The sequence below is a fragment of the Giraffa tippelskirchi genome, chromosome 7, assembly GCF_054371585.1.
Source record: "Giraffa tippelskirchi isolate mGirTip1 chromosome 7, T2T-mGirTip1v1.2.pri, whole genome shotgun sequence".
Classification (NCBI taxonomy): domain Eukaryota; kingdom Metazoa; phylum Chordata; class Mammalia; order Artiodactyla; family Giraffidae; genus Giraffa; species Giraffa tippelskirchi.
Window position 1 is genome coordinate 147,239,533 of NC_137281.1, and position 13,560 is coordinate 147,253,092.

Here is a 13,560-nt window from a genome sequence, read left to right on the forward strand (position 1 = left end):
TGCTTTTATTTCCAATATTCTGGGAGGTGGGTCATGGAGGATCCTGCTGTGATTTATGTCGGAGACACACGTGGCAATTTTTAAGAGGCACGTTTGTGTACCACCCCCAATCATCTTGCTTACACCATTGGCTTAGATACCCTACTCTGGGAAACAAAAAATCAAAGCCTGGCAGAGAAGTGAATAGGAGAGGGCAGTGCTCAGAGACATTTTTCAAGGAAGATGGTTAAGACATGGTAACAGATTGACTGTTGGAGGTAGGAGGGGAAGGCAGGTCTCGTGTGGACTCCATGTGTAGCTGAGAAGGCTGAACGGATAATGATGTTTCTGAGACCGAGAATTTAAGAGTCTCAGGAGTAGGGGGAGCAAGAAGAGATGATTATTTTAATTTTGGGCCTGTTGAATATGAATCGCCTTCAGGATTTTCAAAGAGACCTGTTGAGTAAACAGTTGAAAATTCGGTCTGGACCTTAAGAGAGAAAGTTGGAAATGAGTGTTAACAGATGTGGGAGTGACCAGCATATATTAATATCATACATTCTGGAGTCTCTAAGAGGAACATATAGAAAGAACTTCTGATTCTTTTGTGTGGCAGAGAGACCCTTTATTATTTCTAGGTGCAAATGTGTGATTTGAAGCCAAGAAGAGGTACAATCAGTTGTGCATTTTAGAAGGAGCACACTAACAGTAATTGGTCAAGGATGGATCCAGGTTTTGTGGGTCCTGAAACTTACACAATTTAGAGACCTTCTTTAAGGAATATAATTGAAAATTATGAATTCAAAATAGATATGAAAGTGAATACTTACTTGTAATGAGAAAAGAATTCACAGCCAAGTTACTAGGCCTTGGATTTTCAGATTTCTTTCTTGGAGTTCTTATTAGGCAGTGTATCTGAAATGCTTGTGTAGATATGGCTCCTGATTGAGAGCTAGCTTCTCTTCTTCATCTGGAACTCTCTGTAACCCCTAGGGACCTGGGCATAGGTGGAGTGTATAGATTGGAGAAAGGAGAGACTGGAAGCAGGGAGCCCAGGTGGGACCCATCTGAGAGAAGGCAGAGTTTGAGCTTCTGAAGCCTTTATTTGCGTGGTTGTGCATGTCGCTCCAACACCCCCCAGCAGAGTATTGACACAGTGAAGGCAGAGGGTTGGCTTGATCCAAGTTTGGGGCAGTTCTAGGGGACATGGAGGCCATGAACACCGTCAGGACCATAGAAGTGAGCTGGGTTGATAGGGAAGGAAGAGAAACCAAGAAGGAAGTTCTTAGATCTGGAAGGGAAGAGAAGAAGAGATATTTCAGATTGGAGCAGTTTCAGATGATAATGAATTTGGGACAGTAGCAAGGTCATTGGCGTTTAAAGGGTCCAGGAACTATGAGGCTAAGCATTAGATGGATAGTTCATGGGAAGGTTGACTTTACATGTGAACATTAGTGGGACTAGTTGTGGCCCAGGAATGCCCACATTTTTGCTCAGTGTGCTCTCAGGCAATTATTAGTGACGGGAATGAAGAAGGGAGAAGTGATGTAGTTGAACAATATGAGTTTCAAAGGAAATGTTCCATAATAATTTGAAAGAGCAATGCTCTAGAGGAACTTTGGGGAGTGAGATAGGGTTATCTTGGGACCCTGATTTGTGGGGTTTTGAAGAATGAGCTGGCCCTACCTGAAAGAACTGCAGGAGAAATGAAGTCTATGGGGAAAGCCAGGATTTAAGAGAGTCAAGGAGATGGAAAGGGTGGGCTGTGAATACAGAACGTCTGATCTGCTTGGGAACCATAGGATTGTGGTCAGAAAGCCTCATTGAAACCATTAGCTAGGCTAAATTTCTTCTCATTATGTAACATGTCAATAATTACTGAAAAGGAGCAGGATGGCCATAAAATATTCTTTTAATAATGATACTTTACAGGAAAAGGGTTCTGCCTAATGTTGTATGTCACTGGTGATAGACTGAAACATTTCTGGTCACATGCCTTTACCCAGAGTAATAGAGAATTATGTCACTGTGTTTGGCCGATTGCTTTTATATTCCATTTTAATCTCTCCATTGGCTTTTTAGGTATAGCTTTTTAAACTATTTTTTTAGTGGTTGCTCTAGGGATTAGACTATGCATCCTTATCACTGGCTAGATGGTATTATATCACTTCACATGAAATGCGAGACCCTTGTGACAGAATAAATCCATTTGTCCCCTTTTGTTCCCTGTACTAGTAATGTCATACTTTAAAAAACTGCATACTTTATAAACCCACAGTACAATTTCCATTTCACTTTAAACAGTTGTCACTTAGAGAAATTAAGAAAAAAGATAGTCTTTTATATTCACCCATATGGACTTCCCTCCCAGGTGGCACTAGCGGTAAAGAATCCAAGACACATTCCCTGGGTCGAGAAGATCCCCTGGAGAAGGAAATGACACCTCACTCCAGTATTCTTGCCTGGAAAATTCCATGGACAGAGGAGCCTGGCAGGCTATATAATCCCTACGGCTGCAAAGAGCTCGACATGACTGAGCACCGATATATATATAATAAATGCTTACCTTTACAATCGTTCTTCATTTCCTCCTGTAAATGCAGATTTCCATCTAAGTGTTGATACAACCCAAACCTTGGCTTTCTCTGCCCACCAAAGCTGAATAAAAAAATACAGAGACAGAGTTTGGAGGAAATAGAAAGATGGCTTTAATCCACAGCCGGTGGAGGGGAGAACACTGCAGACTGTTGCCTCAAGAACTGTGCCCCCTGCTTGCCCTAGGGGAACTGAGAGATTTTATAGATAGGGCTCACAGTCTGGGCCGGAGAAGGCAATGGCACCCCACTCCAGTACTCTTGCCTGGAAAATCCCATGGATGGAGGAGCCTGGTGGGCTGCAGTCCGGGGGGTCACTAGGAGTTGGACATGACTGAGCGACTTCCCTTTCACTTTTCCCTTTCATGCACTGGAGAAGGAAATGGCAACCCACTCCAGTGTTCTTGCCTGGAGAATCCCAGAGTGGGGGAGCCTGGTGGGCTGCTGTCTATGGGGTCGCACAGAATTGGACACGACTGAAGCGACTTAGCAGCAGCAGCAGCACAGTCTGGGCTAAGGGATGAGAAACAGAGTAGTAAGAATCTTACATTCTTCGTCTTGCACTGCTTTAGAGCAGTCATAGCTGGCGTCAGGTTTCCCGGTAATTGGGTCTGGCAGTCACGGTAGCCAGGTAATTGGGTCCATTTGTCTCCGGTTTATTGCACTGCAGCCTCCTTTCTGAAACACAAAGAGCTACAAGGGGTGGTCTGAAGAGAACTGGATGAAGGCACAGGGTGTAATTAGCATAGAGTTAAAGGGTGCAGGGTGTAACTTACTAGTTAGTGTCAGGTAGTTTTGAAGTAAACAAATTTAGTTAGCAACTACAGATTAGAAATAGTTAAAGTAAAAATCAGGAGTGATCAGGCCTATTCGGTGTTCTTTTTATCTTTGTTCTCAGGAAAGGGAAAGAAAAGAAAGAAAAACCATTCCTCTTTTTCCCTTTTCACTGCAACAGTGTCATTTCTGTTTAGCTTGAAGAACTTCTCTTAGTACAGGTTTGCCAAGAACAACTTCTCTATTTGCTCTACTAAAAATATTTTTATCTTGCCCTCATTTTTGAAGGATCTTTTCTATCAGTACAGAATTCTGAATTGAGAATCTTTTTTCCTTTTAGCACTCAAGGTTGTCATTCCTTTGCCTTTGTTGTTTCTGATGATTGTTCTCCATTATGTAAGTCTTTTCTCCTCCCTCTGATTGCATTAAAGACTTTTCTTTTTATCTTTGGATTCCAGCAGTTTGACTATGATGTGCCTAGGCGATTGATTTTGTATTTATTCTGCTTGCAATTTGCTGCGGTTTGTAGATTTAGTAAATCAGTATGTCTCACCAGGTTGGAGAGTTTTAGACCATGACTATTTCCAATATCTTTTCTGCCCCATTTTCTCGCTCCTTGCTGGGACTCCAGTTGCCTGTTTGTTAACCTGCTTGCTATTGTCCCATAGATCTGTCCTGTGTTTTTTGTCCCTGAAGCATGGCATGGTTCATTTTCCTCTTTCCTTTATCTTTTTGTTCTTCAAATTGGGTATTTTCTGTCCATCTGGCTTCAAGTTCACTGATTATTTCTTCTGCTGTCTCCAATTTAAACTTTTCATTTCAGATACTGAACTTTTAAATTCCAAATTTCCATATTTTTTTTTCCATAGCTTCTATTTCTTTATTAGATTTCCCATTCGTTCATTCATTATAGCCATCTTTTAAATCCTTGGACATATTTATTATAATAGCTGTTTTAAAACCCTTGTCTGTTAATTCCAGTATCTGGATCATCTTGGGATCAGTTTTTATTGTTTTTACTTTTGACTATAGGTCATGTTTTCATGTTTCTTCACATGTCAAGTAGTTTTTGTTGGTATGCAGAATGTCGTGGATAATAAAGTATAGAAACTCTGGGTTATGTTAACTTTCTTTGGAAAGTTTTGATTTTTGTTTGAGCAGGCGGTTTAATTATTTGCAGATCACCTTGAATTTATGAAGACTGGTTTTAGACTTTGCTAGGTCAGGTCTATTTTGGTTTTGGCCTTAGCCCTAGAGCGAATGCCATAGACCCAGGACATAGACTTTACTCCTAAGGTGTGGTTTTTCTGGAATTTAAGTGGAAAACCCGAGGTATGTACCAAGTACCTTTAACTTGAAGCTCGTATTCCAATCTCTGTCTTGCCTACAGGCTACAGCAGCTGAAATCTTACTTCCATTCATTTTTTTTTAAAGCCCTACTGCAATTGCTTTTCACTGAGTTTCTTGGAGTCTTCTCCATGAATGTGTAGTTCAGGTATTGACTGAAGGATTTTCAGTTCAGTCAGTTCAGTCGCTCAGTCATGTCCGACTCTTTGCGACCCCATGAATCACAGCACATCAGGCCTCCCTGTCCATCACCAACTCCCGGAGTCTACCCAAACCCATGTCCATTGAGTCGGTGATGCCATCCAACCATCTCATCCTCTGTCGTCCCCTTCTCCTCCTGCCTCCAGTCCTTCCCAGCATTAGGGTCTTTTCCTCATGCGAAGAGTCAACTCTTCGCATGAGGTGGCCAAAGTATTAGAATTTCAGCTTCAACATCAGTCCTTCCAACGAACACCCAGGACTGGTCTCCTTTAGGATGGACTGGTTGGATCTCCTTGCAGTCTAAGGGACTCTCAAGAGTCTTCTCCAACACCACAGTTCAAAAGCATCAATTCTTCTGTGCTCAGCTTTCTTTATAGTCCAACTCTCACATCCATACATGACCACTGGAAAAACCATAGCCTTGACTAGACGGACCTTTGTTGGCAAAGTAATGTCTCTGCTTTTAAATATGCTGTCTAGGTTGGTCATAACCTTCCTTCCAAGGAGTAAGCATCTTTTAATTTTAGGGAAGTTCATATGCAGATTTGGGGCTCCCTCCTTCCCAGGATTTCTCCTGGTCTATTTTTAGTGACTCTGGCAGCCCCAACTTTGTCCTCAAACCAATAAAACTATAGCTTTCTGCTTGAATTCTAGCTGCTCAGTCACTGCCCAGACTGGAGAGTGCACTTTCAAAGGGAAAGTCCATTTAAACACGGATTTTTTTTTACCCAGTGCAGTTCTTGTCTTTCAAGGGTCAGATCCCCTCCAGTTTCCCCTACGGCTTTTGTTTGCCCTCCAGTACCTTCAAATAGTTGTTTCATATATTTTGTCCAGGGTTTATATTTGATATCTATGTGAAGGTTAGTTGAACACAAACTGCTCCTGCATTATTGGATCCAGAAGCTGCAAATTACTTTGAGATTGCTTCAGAATACACTGTGGTCGTTTTTGAGTGGTACTGTTGGCAAGAAAAGAATGAGAATGGTTGTTGCAGAAATAGATTGTGTCTGTTTTCTCTTGAGATAACTGACAGGGGCATTCAGGTATGTTAGCTATTGGGACAGGAAGTATTCTGATATCAGTGGTGAATTGGTAGTGATGATCAGAAACATGGGTAGAAAAGAGGCCCAGAGACCTGGGATTCCATCTCCCAGATGTAAGCACTCATCCTTGCATATGCTGTACTGAGCACTCTGAAAAGTCAGTCTGGAAGGGACTCTGGAGTTATAGATCCAGAGAACAAGGAGATGTTTGTCTGAGGGGAGAGAGCCAGGCAAGGAAATAAATAGGTGAAGGAGATGAAAAGCTACCGACTTCCAGCTGCAAAATACATGAGTTGTGGGGATGAAATGTACAGTGTGAGGAGTACAGTCAGTAACCATAAGACCTTTGTATGATGACGGAGGATAACTAGACTCATTGTGATGATCATTTCGAAATGTATACAAACATCGAATCATTACGTTGTATAACAGGAACTAACATAAGTCAGTTATACTTCAAAAAACAAACTCTTGGAAAGAGAGATCAGATTTGTGATTACCAAAGGTGGGAGTGGGAGAAGGAGTTGGAAAAAGGCAATCAAAAGGTACAAACTTCCAGTTATAAATAAATACTAGGGATTTAACATGAAAAGTGCAAGTGAAAGTCACTCAGTCATGTCCGACTCTTGGCGACCCTGTGGACTATACAGTCTATGGAATTCTCTAGGCCAGAATACTGAAGTGGGTAGCCTTTCCCTTCTCCAGGGGATCTTCCCAACCCAGGGATAGAACCCAGGTCTCCTGCATTGGAGGCGGATTCTTTACCAACTGAGCTATCACATAGAACATGATAAATAAAAGGAACAGTGCTATATGTTATATATGAAAGTTGTTAAGCAAGTAAATCCTAAGAGCTGTCATCACTAGAAAAAAATTTCTATTTAATTCTGTATCTATATGAGATGATAGATATTCATTAAACTTGCAGTGGTAATCACTCCATGATATATGAAAATCAGATCATTATTCTGCACACCTTCAACTTATACTGTGCTGTACGTCAATTAAATCTCAATAAAACTGGAAGGAAAAAAAAAGGAAGGCCTCTAGAGTTGGAGAGGTTGGCAGGATGCTATGTCAAGGGCAGGGGTTCTTCATGTAAAGCCTCAAGCCAAGTAGGAAGATTTATGGGGTAAGTGAACTCAGGCCGTGCCTTTCGCGTCAGGCCGCTGTCATCTGGGAGCAGTCGAACAGATGGCTTTCAGCCTTTCTTGTGTGAGAAAGGGTGGGAAAGGAGCCTGAGAAGTCACCCTCAGGCTTGGCCTGAAAAGCTGAAGAAGAGAGAGAGCATAACACTTCTTAACACTGGTCCATAGAAGGACTTTTTTTTTTACCCCCAAATGAGCAAACCAAGAACAATGTAGCATGTTTTGCATAAACTGAATTTATTCAGTTTAAAGGAACATTATTTGTTCTGGTTTATGTCCTTCCTAATTTGGGGAACTTGAAAAGATCCCTTCTTTAATGAAATAATGGTGAGAGGAAATAGTATGTGTGTGTGTGTTTTAAGATTAACAAAATTAAAAGCTATAAACTCAGTGACGTCTCTCAGTCGTGTCCAGCTCTTTGCGACCCCGCAGACTGTAGCCTACCAGGCTCCTGCATCCGTGGGATTTTCCAGGCAAGAGTACTGGAGTGGGCTGCCATTTCCTTCTCCAGGGGATCTTCCCAACCCAGGGATCGAACCCCAGGTCCCCTGCATTGCAGACAGGCACTTTACCATCTGAGCCACCAGATACCACCAACCATATCCCACCCCCCTGTCCTCCCCCCCAAACAAAATTTGTTGTTTGAAATATTGACTGTCCATGAAATCTCAAAGTTTAGGAAACACAGTCGTAGAAGGTTAAAACATCTTTTTAAGATTGCCGGAGTCACTCGCCATGTCATGGGGGTGGGGGTCGTAGGGCTAATTTGCCAGCCATGACCTTGCGCTCACCCAGAGAATCTCGTCTCACCTCCGGGACCACAGCAGGATGAAGAACTGTAAGATGAGGCCTGTGATGTCTGTGGTCTCAAGGTACTGAACAGAGTAGGGGTGCAGACTGGCATGCCTCTCTGCCTCTCACAGCAGGGGGAATATTCCCAACTATTCCGGTATACCCTACCGTAGGAAGATCCAAGCCTCATATCTCAGTGCACATCCTCAAACTGCCCCCTTCCGACGACGCACAGGTTAACACTGGTTCCTCGCTCTGCCCACTTCTTCTCCATCATCGCCCTTGAGGGGTCATGAGAGATCAGGTTTCCTAAAGCAGCGAGGTTACCGTCTCCTCCTCTGCTCTCCACTTGTTCCAGGTCATCCCAGTCTGGATTTCGTTGAGGGAGTGAGTCTGGACGCTGCTTATCCAAAGTCACAGGTGTCGGGAGGGGTCGCTTCCTGGAGGGCTGGGCATTTCCACCCACAGCACTGTGCATCCTTCCGGTTACATACATGCCGGATGGGTTTTAACAAACTGACAGGCGTTAAGAGAATGACACAAACATACAGGTCTTGATTTATGATGAAAGTTAAAAGGAATGTTTATTCTGGCTGAACAGAGGAAAGTCTGGGGGAAACAAGGGCGTTTCTTGACAAGTGTATGGAAGGCGCAGACCTGAGAACGCTGATTTTGAATGACCGGAAGGGGTATAATTGAGATTAAGAGGATGCCACCCAAATTAGGAACAGCCAGGATGAATTTCAAGAACGATTTTCGGGCTGAAATCTGTTCTCTTTGGATCAGCCTCTCTGACACATGGCTGGCGGCCCTGTTGCATGAGTCATTTGAAGTGGGCAGTTTGATGACTGTACTGAGATATGGGACTTGGGCCTTTTTACGATGGGGCATCTGGGAATATTGGGGGAAGTATGACACCACGAGAGTCACCGCCAGACACTGTGGTTGTCTGAACATTGCACGGATCTCCCAGTGCAAAGAGGAACTGTGGCGGCCTCCTAGGTTCAGGCAACTTTCAAGCATTTCTCTCTGTTCAGGGAAGGTGGACTTAAGTAAGAGTTGGACCCCTGGCATGAACTTGTGCAAGGCAGTCCCAAATAAGAGAAGCTACCATGTTTACCTCTCCCAGACTTCCAGGGTTGTCTCAACCCTGGGCATTAATGAAGTGTTTGTTTGTTTGTTTCCTCCAAAGGCTGCATGTGTGCAGCTGTGTCTGACTGTTTGTGACCCTGCAGACTGTAGCCTGCCAGGCTCCAGTGTCCATGGGATTCTCCAGGCAAGAACACTGGAATGGGTAACCATTTCCTCCTCCAGGGGATCTTCCAAACACAGGGGTTGAAGCCGTGTCTCTTGCACTGCAGGCAGATTCTTTACCGTTTGAGCCACCGGGGAAGGCCCCAAAGGTTTCATTTCATTGCTTTTATTTTATCCTGATAAATAATATAGCAGCCACTTACTAAGTATTTGCTTTATGCCCAAGTTTGTCTCCCATGTTTACAGCGGGTCCATAAAAGAGCACAGACCACTTTAGTTCTGTGTAGAGGAAAAGAGACTTGGTGAAGGTGTGACTAGCCCAAGGCTATGTAGCTAGAGAGAGATGATTCTAAAATCTGAGCCCAGGAGCATCCCTCCTTTCCCTCCTTTCTCTCTCCTTCCTCCCCTCCCCCTTAAACTAACCCTTTCAAACTATAGCTTTGCCTCTGTATTTCTTTCTGGCAAACTCCTGTCCTCCACTTAGTCACTCATCCTTCAAAGCTACTGCACCGGTGGAAAGAACCCTCCCTGTTCAGGGAAGAACACATCGGTTCGATCCCTGGGTCGGGAGGATCCCCCGGAGAAGGGAATGGCAATCCACTCTAGTATTCTTGCCTGGGGAATCCCATGGACCGAGGAGCCTGGCGGGCTACAGTCCATAGGGTCGCACAGAGTCAGACACGACTGAAGCGACTTAGCATGGCGGGGCGCCGGACTCTTGGTATGTGGAGAATATCTGTGATGTGCAGTAGGGAGGCAGAGATTTATATTGAATTCAGCCTTAGTCAAGCTGAATTCAAGCTGTTGTAGTTTATTTTTTTTTGGCTTTAATCCTGACTTTACCCTTAACTGGAGAAGGAAATGGCAACCCACTCCAGTATTCTTGCCTGGAGAATCCCATGGACGGAGGAGCCTGGTAGGCTACAGTCCACGGGGTTGCAAAGAGTCGGACACGACTGAGCGACTTCACTTCACTTTACCCTTAACCCTTGCCTCACTAAAGAGATAAGGGTCAGACCAAGCCTCTCTGTCTTACTGAACATATTTATATTACCAGTAGGTACAGATTTGGTTCCAAGACACCCCTCTCCCACTCATGGATATCCGGATCCACAGATGTCAAGTCCCATAGTTGATCCTCCGTATCCATGGTTCCACATCCATGAAATCAAGCAACCATGGATCGTGTTGCTGTGTATTTATTGGAAAAAAAAAATTTGCAAATCAATAGGCCTGCACAGCTCAGACCAGTATAGTTCAACGGTTAACTGGACTTCATGCCCAGAAGATATATGAAGCAGATGTTGCTTTTGGTTTAGACTTCCCAGGTCTTATCCTTGTCATTGATCTAGTCTCTCTTGTACTTGGGCACTTTGTTGCAGTCCAGACAGATTCTTTTCTGTAGCCGCTGTGTCCTTTCAAGCCTGTGCTAGCTGGCATGTACTGAGCGTCTAGGAAGTCAGATACCATCAGGTTCAGGGTGAAGCTTTGGTGTCAGAAAGCAAATTGGATTTGAACCCTTGCTCCATTTCTTACCGCTCAAATGATTTTAGGTGAGTTAATGTTATCTAAGCCTCAGTTTCCTCGTGAGTAAATTTGTTATGTAGTGATGGACAGTTCATTGGGTCACAGGGATTCTGCCAAGTAATCCTACTAAAGCTTTGTGAAAGTCGCTCAGTCGTGTCCAACTCTTTGCGACCCCATGGACTATACAGTCCATGGAATTCTCCAGGCCAGAATACTGGAGTGGGCAGCCTTTCCCTTTTCCAGGGGATCTTCCCAACCCAGGGATCGAACCCAGGTCTCCCGCATTGCAGGTGGATTCTTTACCAGCTGAGCCACAAGGGAAGCCCAAGAATACTGGAGTGGGTAGCCTATCCCTTCTCCAGCAGATCTTCCCGACCCAGGAATCAAACCAGGGTCTCCTGCATTGCAGCCGGATTCTTTACCAACTGAGCTGGAGTAAACCCTCAGTAGGTGTTGGCCATCATTATAATTATTTGTTGTTGTTCTGTTGCTCAATCATGTCCGACTCTTTGCAACACCATGGACTGTAGCATGCAGACTTCCCTGTCCTTCACTGTCTTCTGAGCTTGCTCAAACTCATGTCCATTGAGTCAGTGATGCCATCCAACCATCTCATCCTCTGTCACCCTCTTCTCCTGCCCTCAATCTTTTCCAGCATCAGGGTCTTTTCCAATGAGTCAACTCTTTGCGTCAGGTGGCCAAAGTGTTAGAGCTTCAGCATCAGTCCTTCCAATGAGTATTCAGGGTTGATTTCCTTTAGGATTGACTAATTTGATCTCCTTGCTGTCCTAATCAAATTATAATGATTAGCTATAGATTAATGTGCTGTTTCTCATTGCCTCGGTTGTCTCACCACTGATGAAGTCTTTGTGCTTACATATTCTCATTTCTCTCTGTAACCTTGTGTTCTCTGTTTTATGTCCCCTTCCCCTTCATACAGGTTCAAATTGATGGTAAACATTTCATGTCATCGTTTACATCTTTTTGCCTAGATACCCTTTCGCCAAAGTGAAAAATAACAATTTCACAGACTCAAAGAATCACAGAATTATAGAACTGGGGGGAATCACCTCTATTATGAATTAAAATCCAGGATCATGAAACTAGTTAGTGGCAGAGGCAGAAACAGAACCCAGATTAGAAGCAGTCTGGCCTCGTGTTCTTTCTACCACATTTTTTTTTCCTTACCCAAATTTCATGTATGCATGTATACACAATTAAAACCCAGTAGACTGGGGATGGGGGTAGGAGGCGCGGGGAGGCATTTTAATTTATAAACTCATTTTCCCATCACATCTAGCCGTGGCAGGGATCTGACCTGATCTTTTGGGTGTAGAGTTATTTTCTGGCCTTCAGGATGCTGGTGTTAGGAGTTCCCTGCTCCAAAGTGGAGAAGGTCTCTGTTCCTATTTGACATGGGTCTTCCTTGAGTAGATTTACCCACGAACAACCCTCATACTGGAGCTCTCCTCCTCACTACCCCTGTCTTTTTTCTCTTTTGTTAGCGTAAACTTCATGCATCCAGTTTTTCTTTTTTAGCTTTTACTTTTCGTTAAAATTTGAAGCATCTAGAAAAGTAGAAACGATAGTACCGTGGAAAACATACACCCACCACCTAGGTTTAGCTGTTTTCAACATTTTCCATGTTTCCTTAAATGATAATTTTTAAAAAAAACCTAAAAATATGTATTTACATGTTTTACATGTAACTTTTTGCTGAACTATTTCAGAACCACCATCATGAAATGTCACTTAAATACTTAAGCGCACAGCTCTGAGAAATAGGGAGATTGTCCTCGAAATCCACAACTCCACACCCAACAATATTAGCAATTCCCTAATGCCATCTGTTACCCAGACCATGTTCATTTCCTCCACTTGTCTCCAAAATAATCTATTGCAGCTAATTTTTTCTTCAAACTAGGGTCCAATCAAGAACCACTCCACTAAGTTTCTCTTAAGTCTCTTTTGTTTTGGAATAGTCTCCTGTTTCATCCCTTCTTTTTAATGGTGTTGACTTTTTGAAGAGTTGGAGCCCCTTATTTTCCCTCGCGCTGGATTTTTCTGGTTCTTTCTTCCTTAGTGTCACTAAACTTCCTCCTGTCTCACCTGACCTGCAGTAAGCAGGCTGGAAGTAACCAGACCAGAAGGCTTGATTGCATTCCCGGTGAAGGTTTGTGGCAGTAGCTTTTCCTGAGTGGCACTATGTGCTCCTAGTGGCAGGACATCGGTCCCCACCGTTTACAGGCTAAGTTTGATCCCTGAGTTAGGAGGCCAACAGATCTCTCTTGTTAAGAAACATTTTCTCCCTCACACCTGGCACACACTTGGGGTGATTCTTGGGCACCAGGAGAATGTATGGTTCCATCAATCACTTTGCGGCTTTAGCATCTCTTGATGGTCAGGTTTCTGTCTCATGCTTAAAATAGATCTTGCATTTTATTAGGTCCGTTACAGCTTGAAAGAGCTACATTTCCTCATAAGGGTTCAGTTAGAAGCTCGGATGGCCCATTACCTGCCATGACCTTAAACCCACGAGGGGAAAACTCAGGTCTGTGGTGAATTAGTTTGTCAGACCCAGTGTGAGGCTAGAGGGAGAAACTGGCAGAGATGAAGCAGTGGGGGACTTCCCTGGTGGTCCACTGGTTAAGACTTCACCTTCCAGCACAGGAGGTGTGGGTTTGATCCCTGGTCGGGGCGCTAAGGTCCTACATGCCTCGTGGCCAAAAAACCAAAACATGAAACAGAAACCATATTGTAACAAGTTCAATAAAGACTTTTAAAATGGTCCACATCAAAAAAATTTTTTAAAAAGAGATGGAACTGTGCATGGCGGACAGATTTGAAGAACACACACCGCCTCTACAACGTATGCATGCATTAATAAGGGTTAGTCTTCTC

General features: G+C 43.6%; 1 protein-coding gene and 1 long non-coding RNA gene across 7 annotated transcripts in view; both read left to right on the plus strand.

Annotated features, from left to right (window-relative positions):
* The window catches only part of IFT43 (intraflagellar transport 43), a 106,106-nt gene that overhangs the window by 25,787 nt on the left and 66,759 nt on the right, over positions 1 to 13,560 (plus strand). The window lies entirely within an intron of this gene.
* LOC145513324 (uncharacterized) lies at positions 2,213 to 6,975 on the plus strand. Its single transcript, XR_014059303.1, has 2 exons — positions 2,213 to 2,828; positions 2,973 to 6,975. It is a non-coding gene; the product is annotated as an uncharacterized LOC145513324 (long non-coding RNA).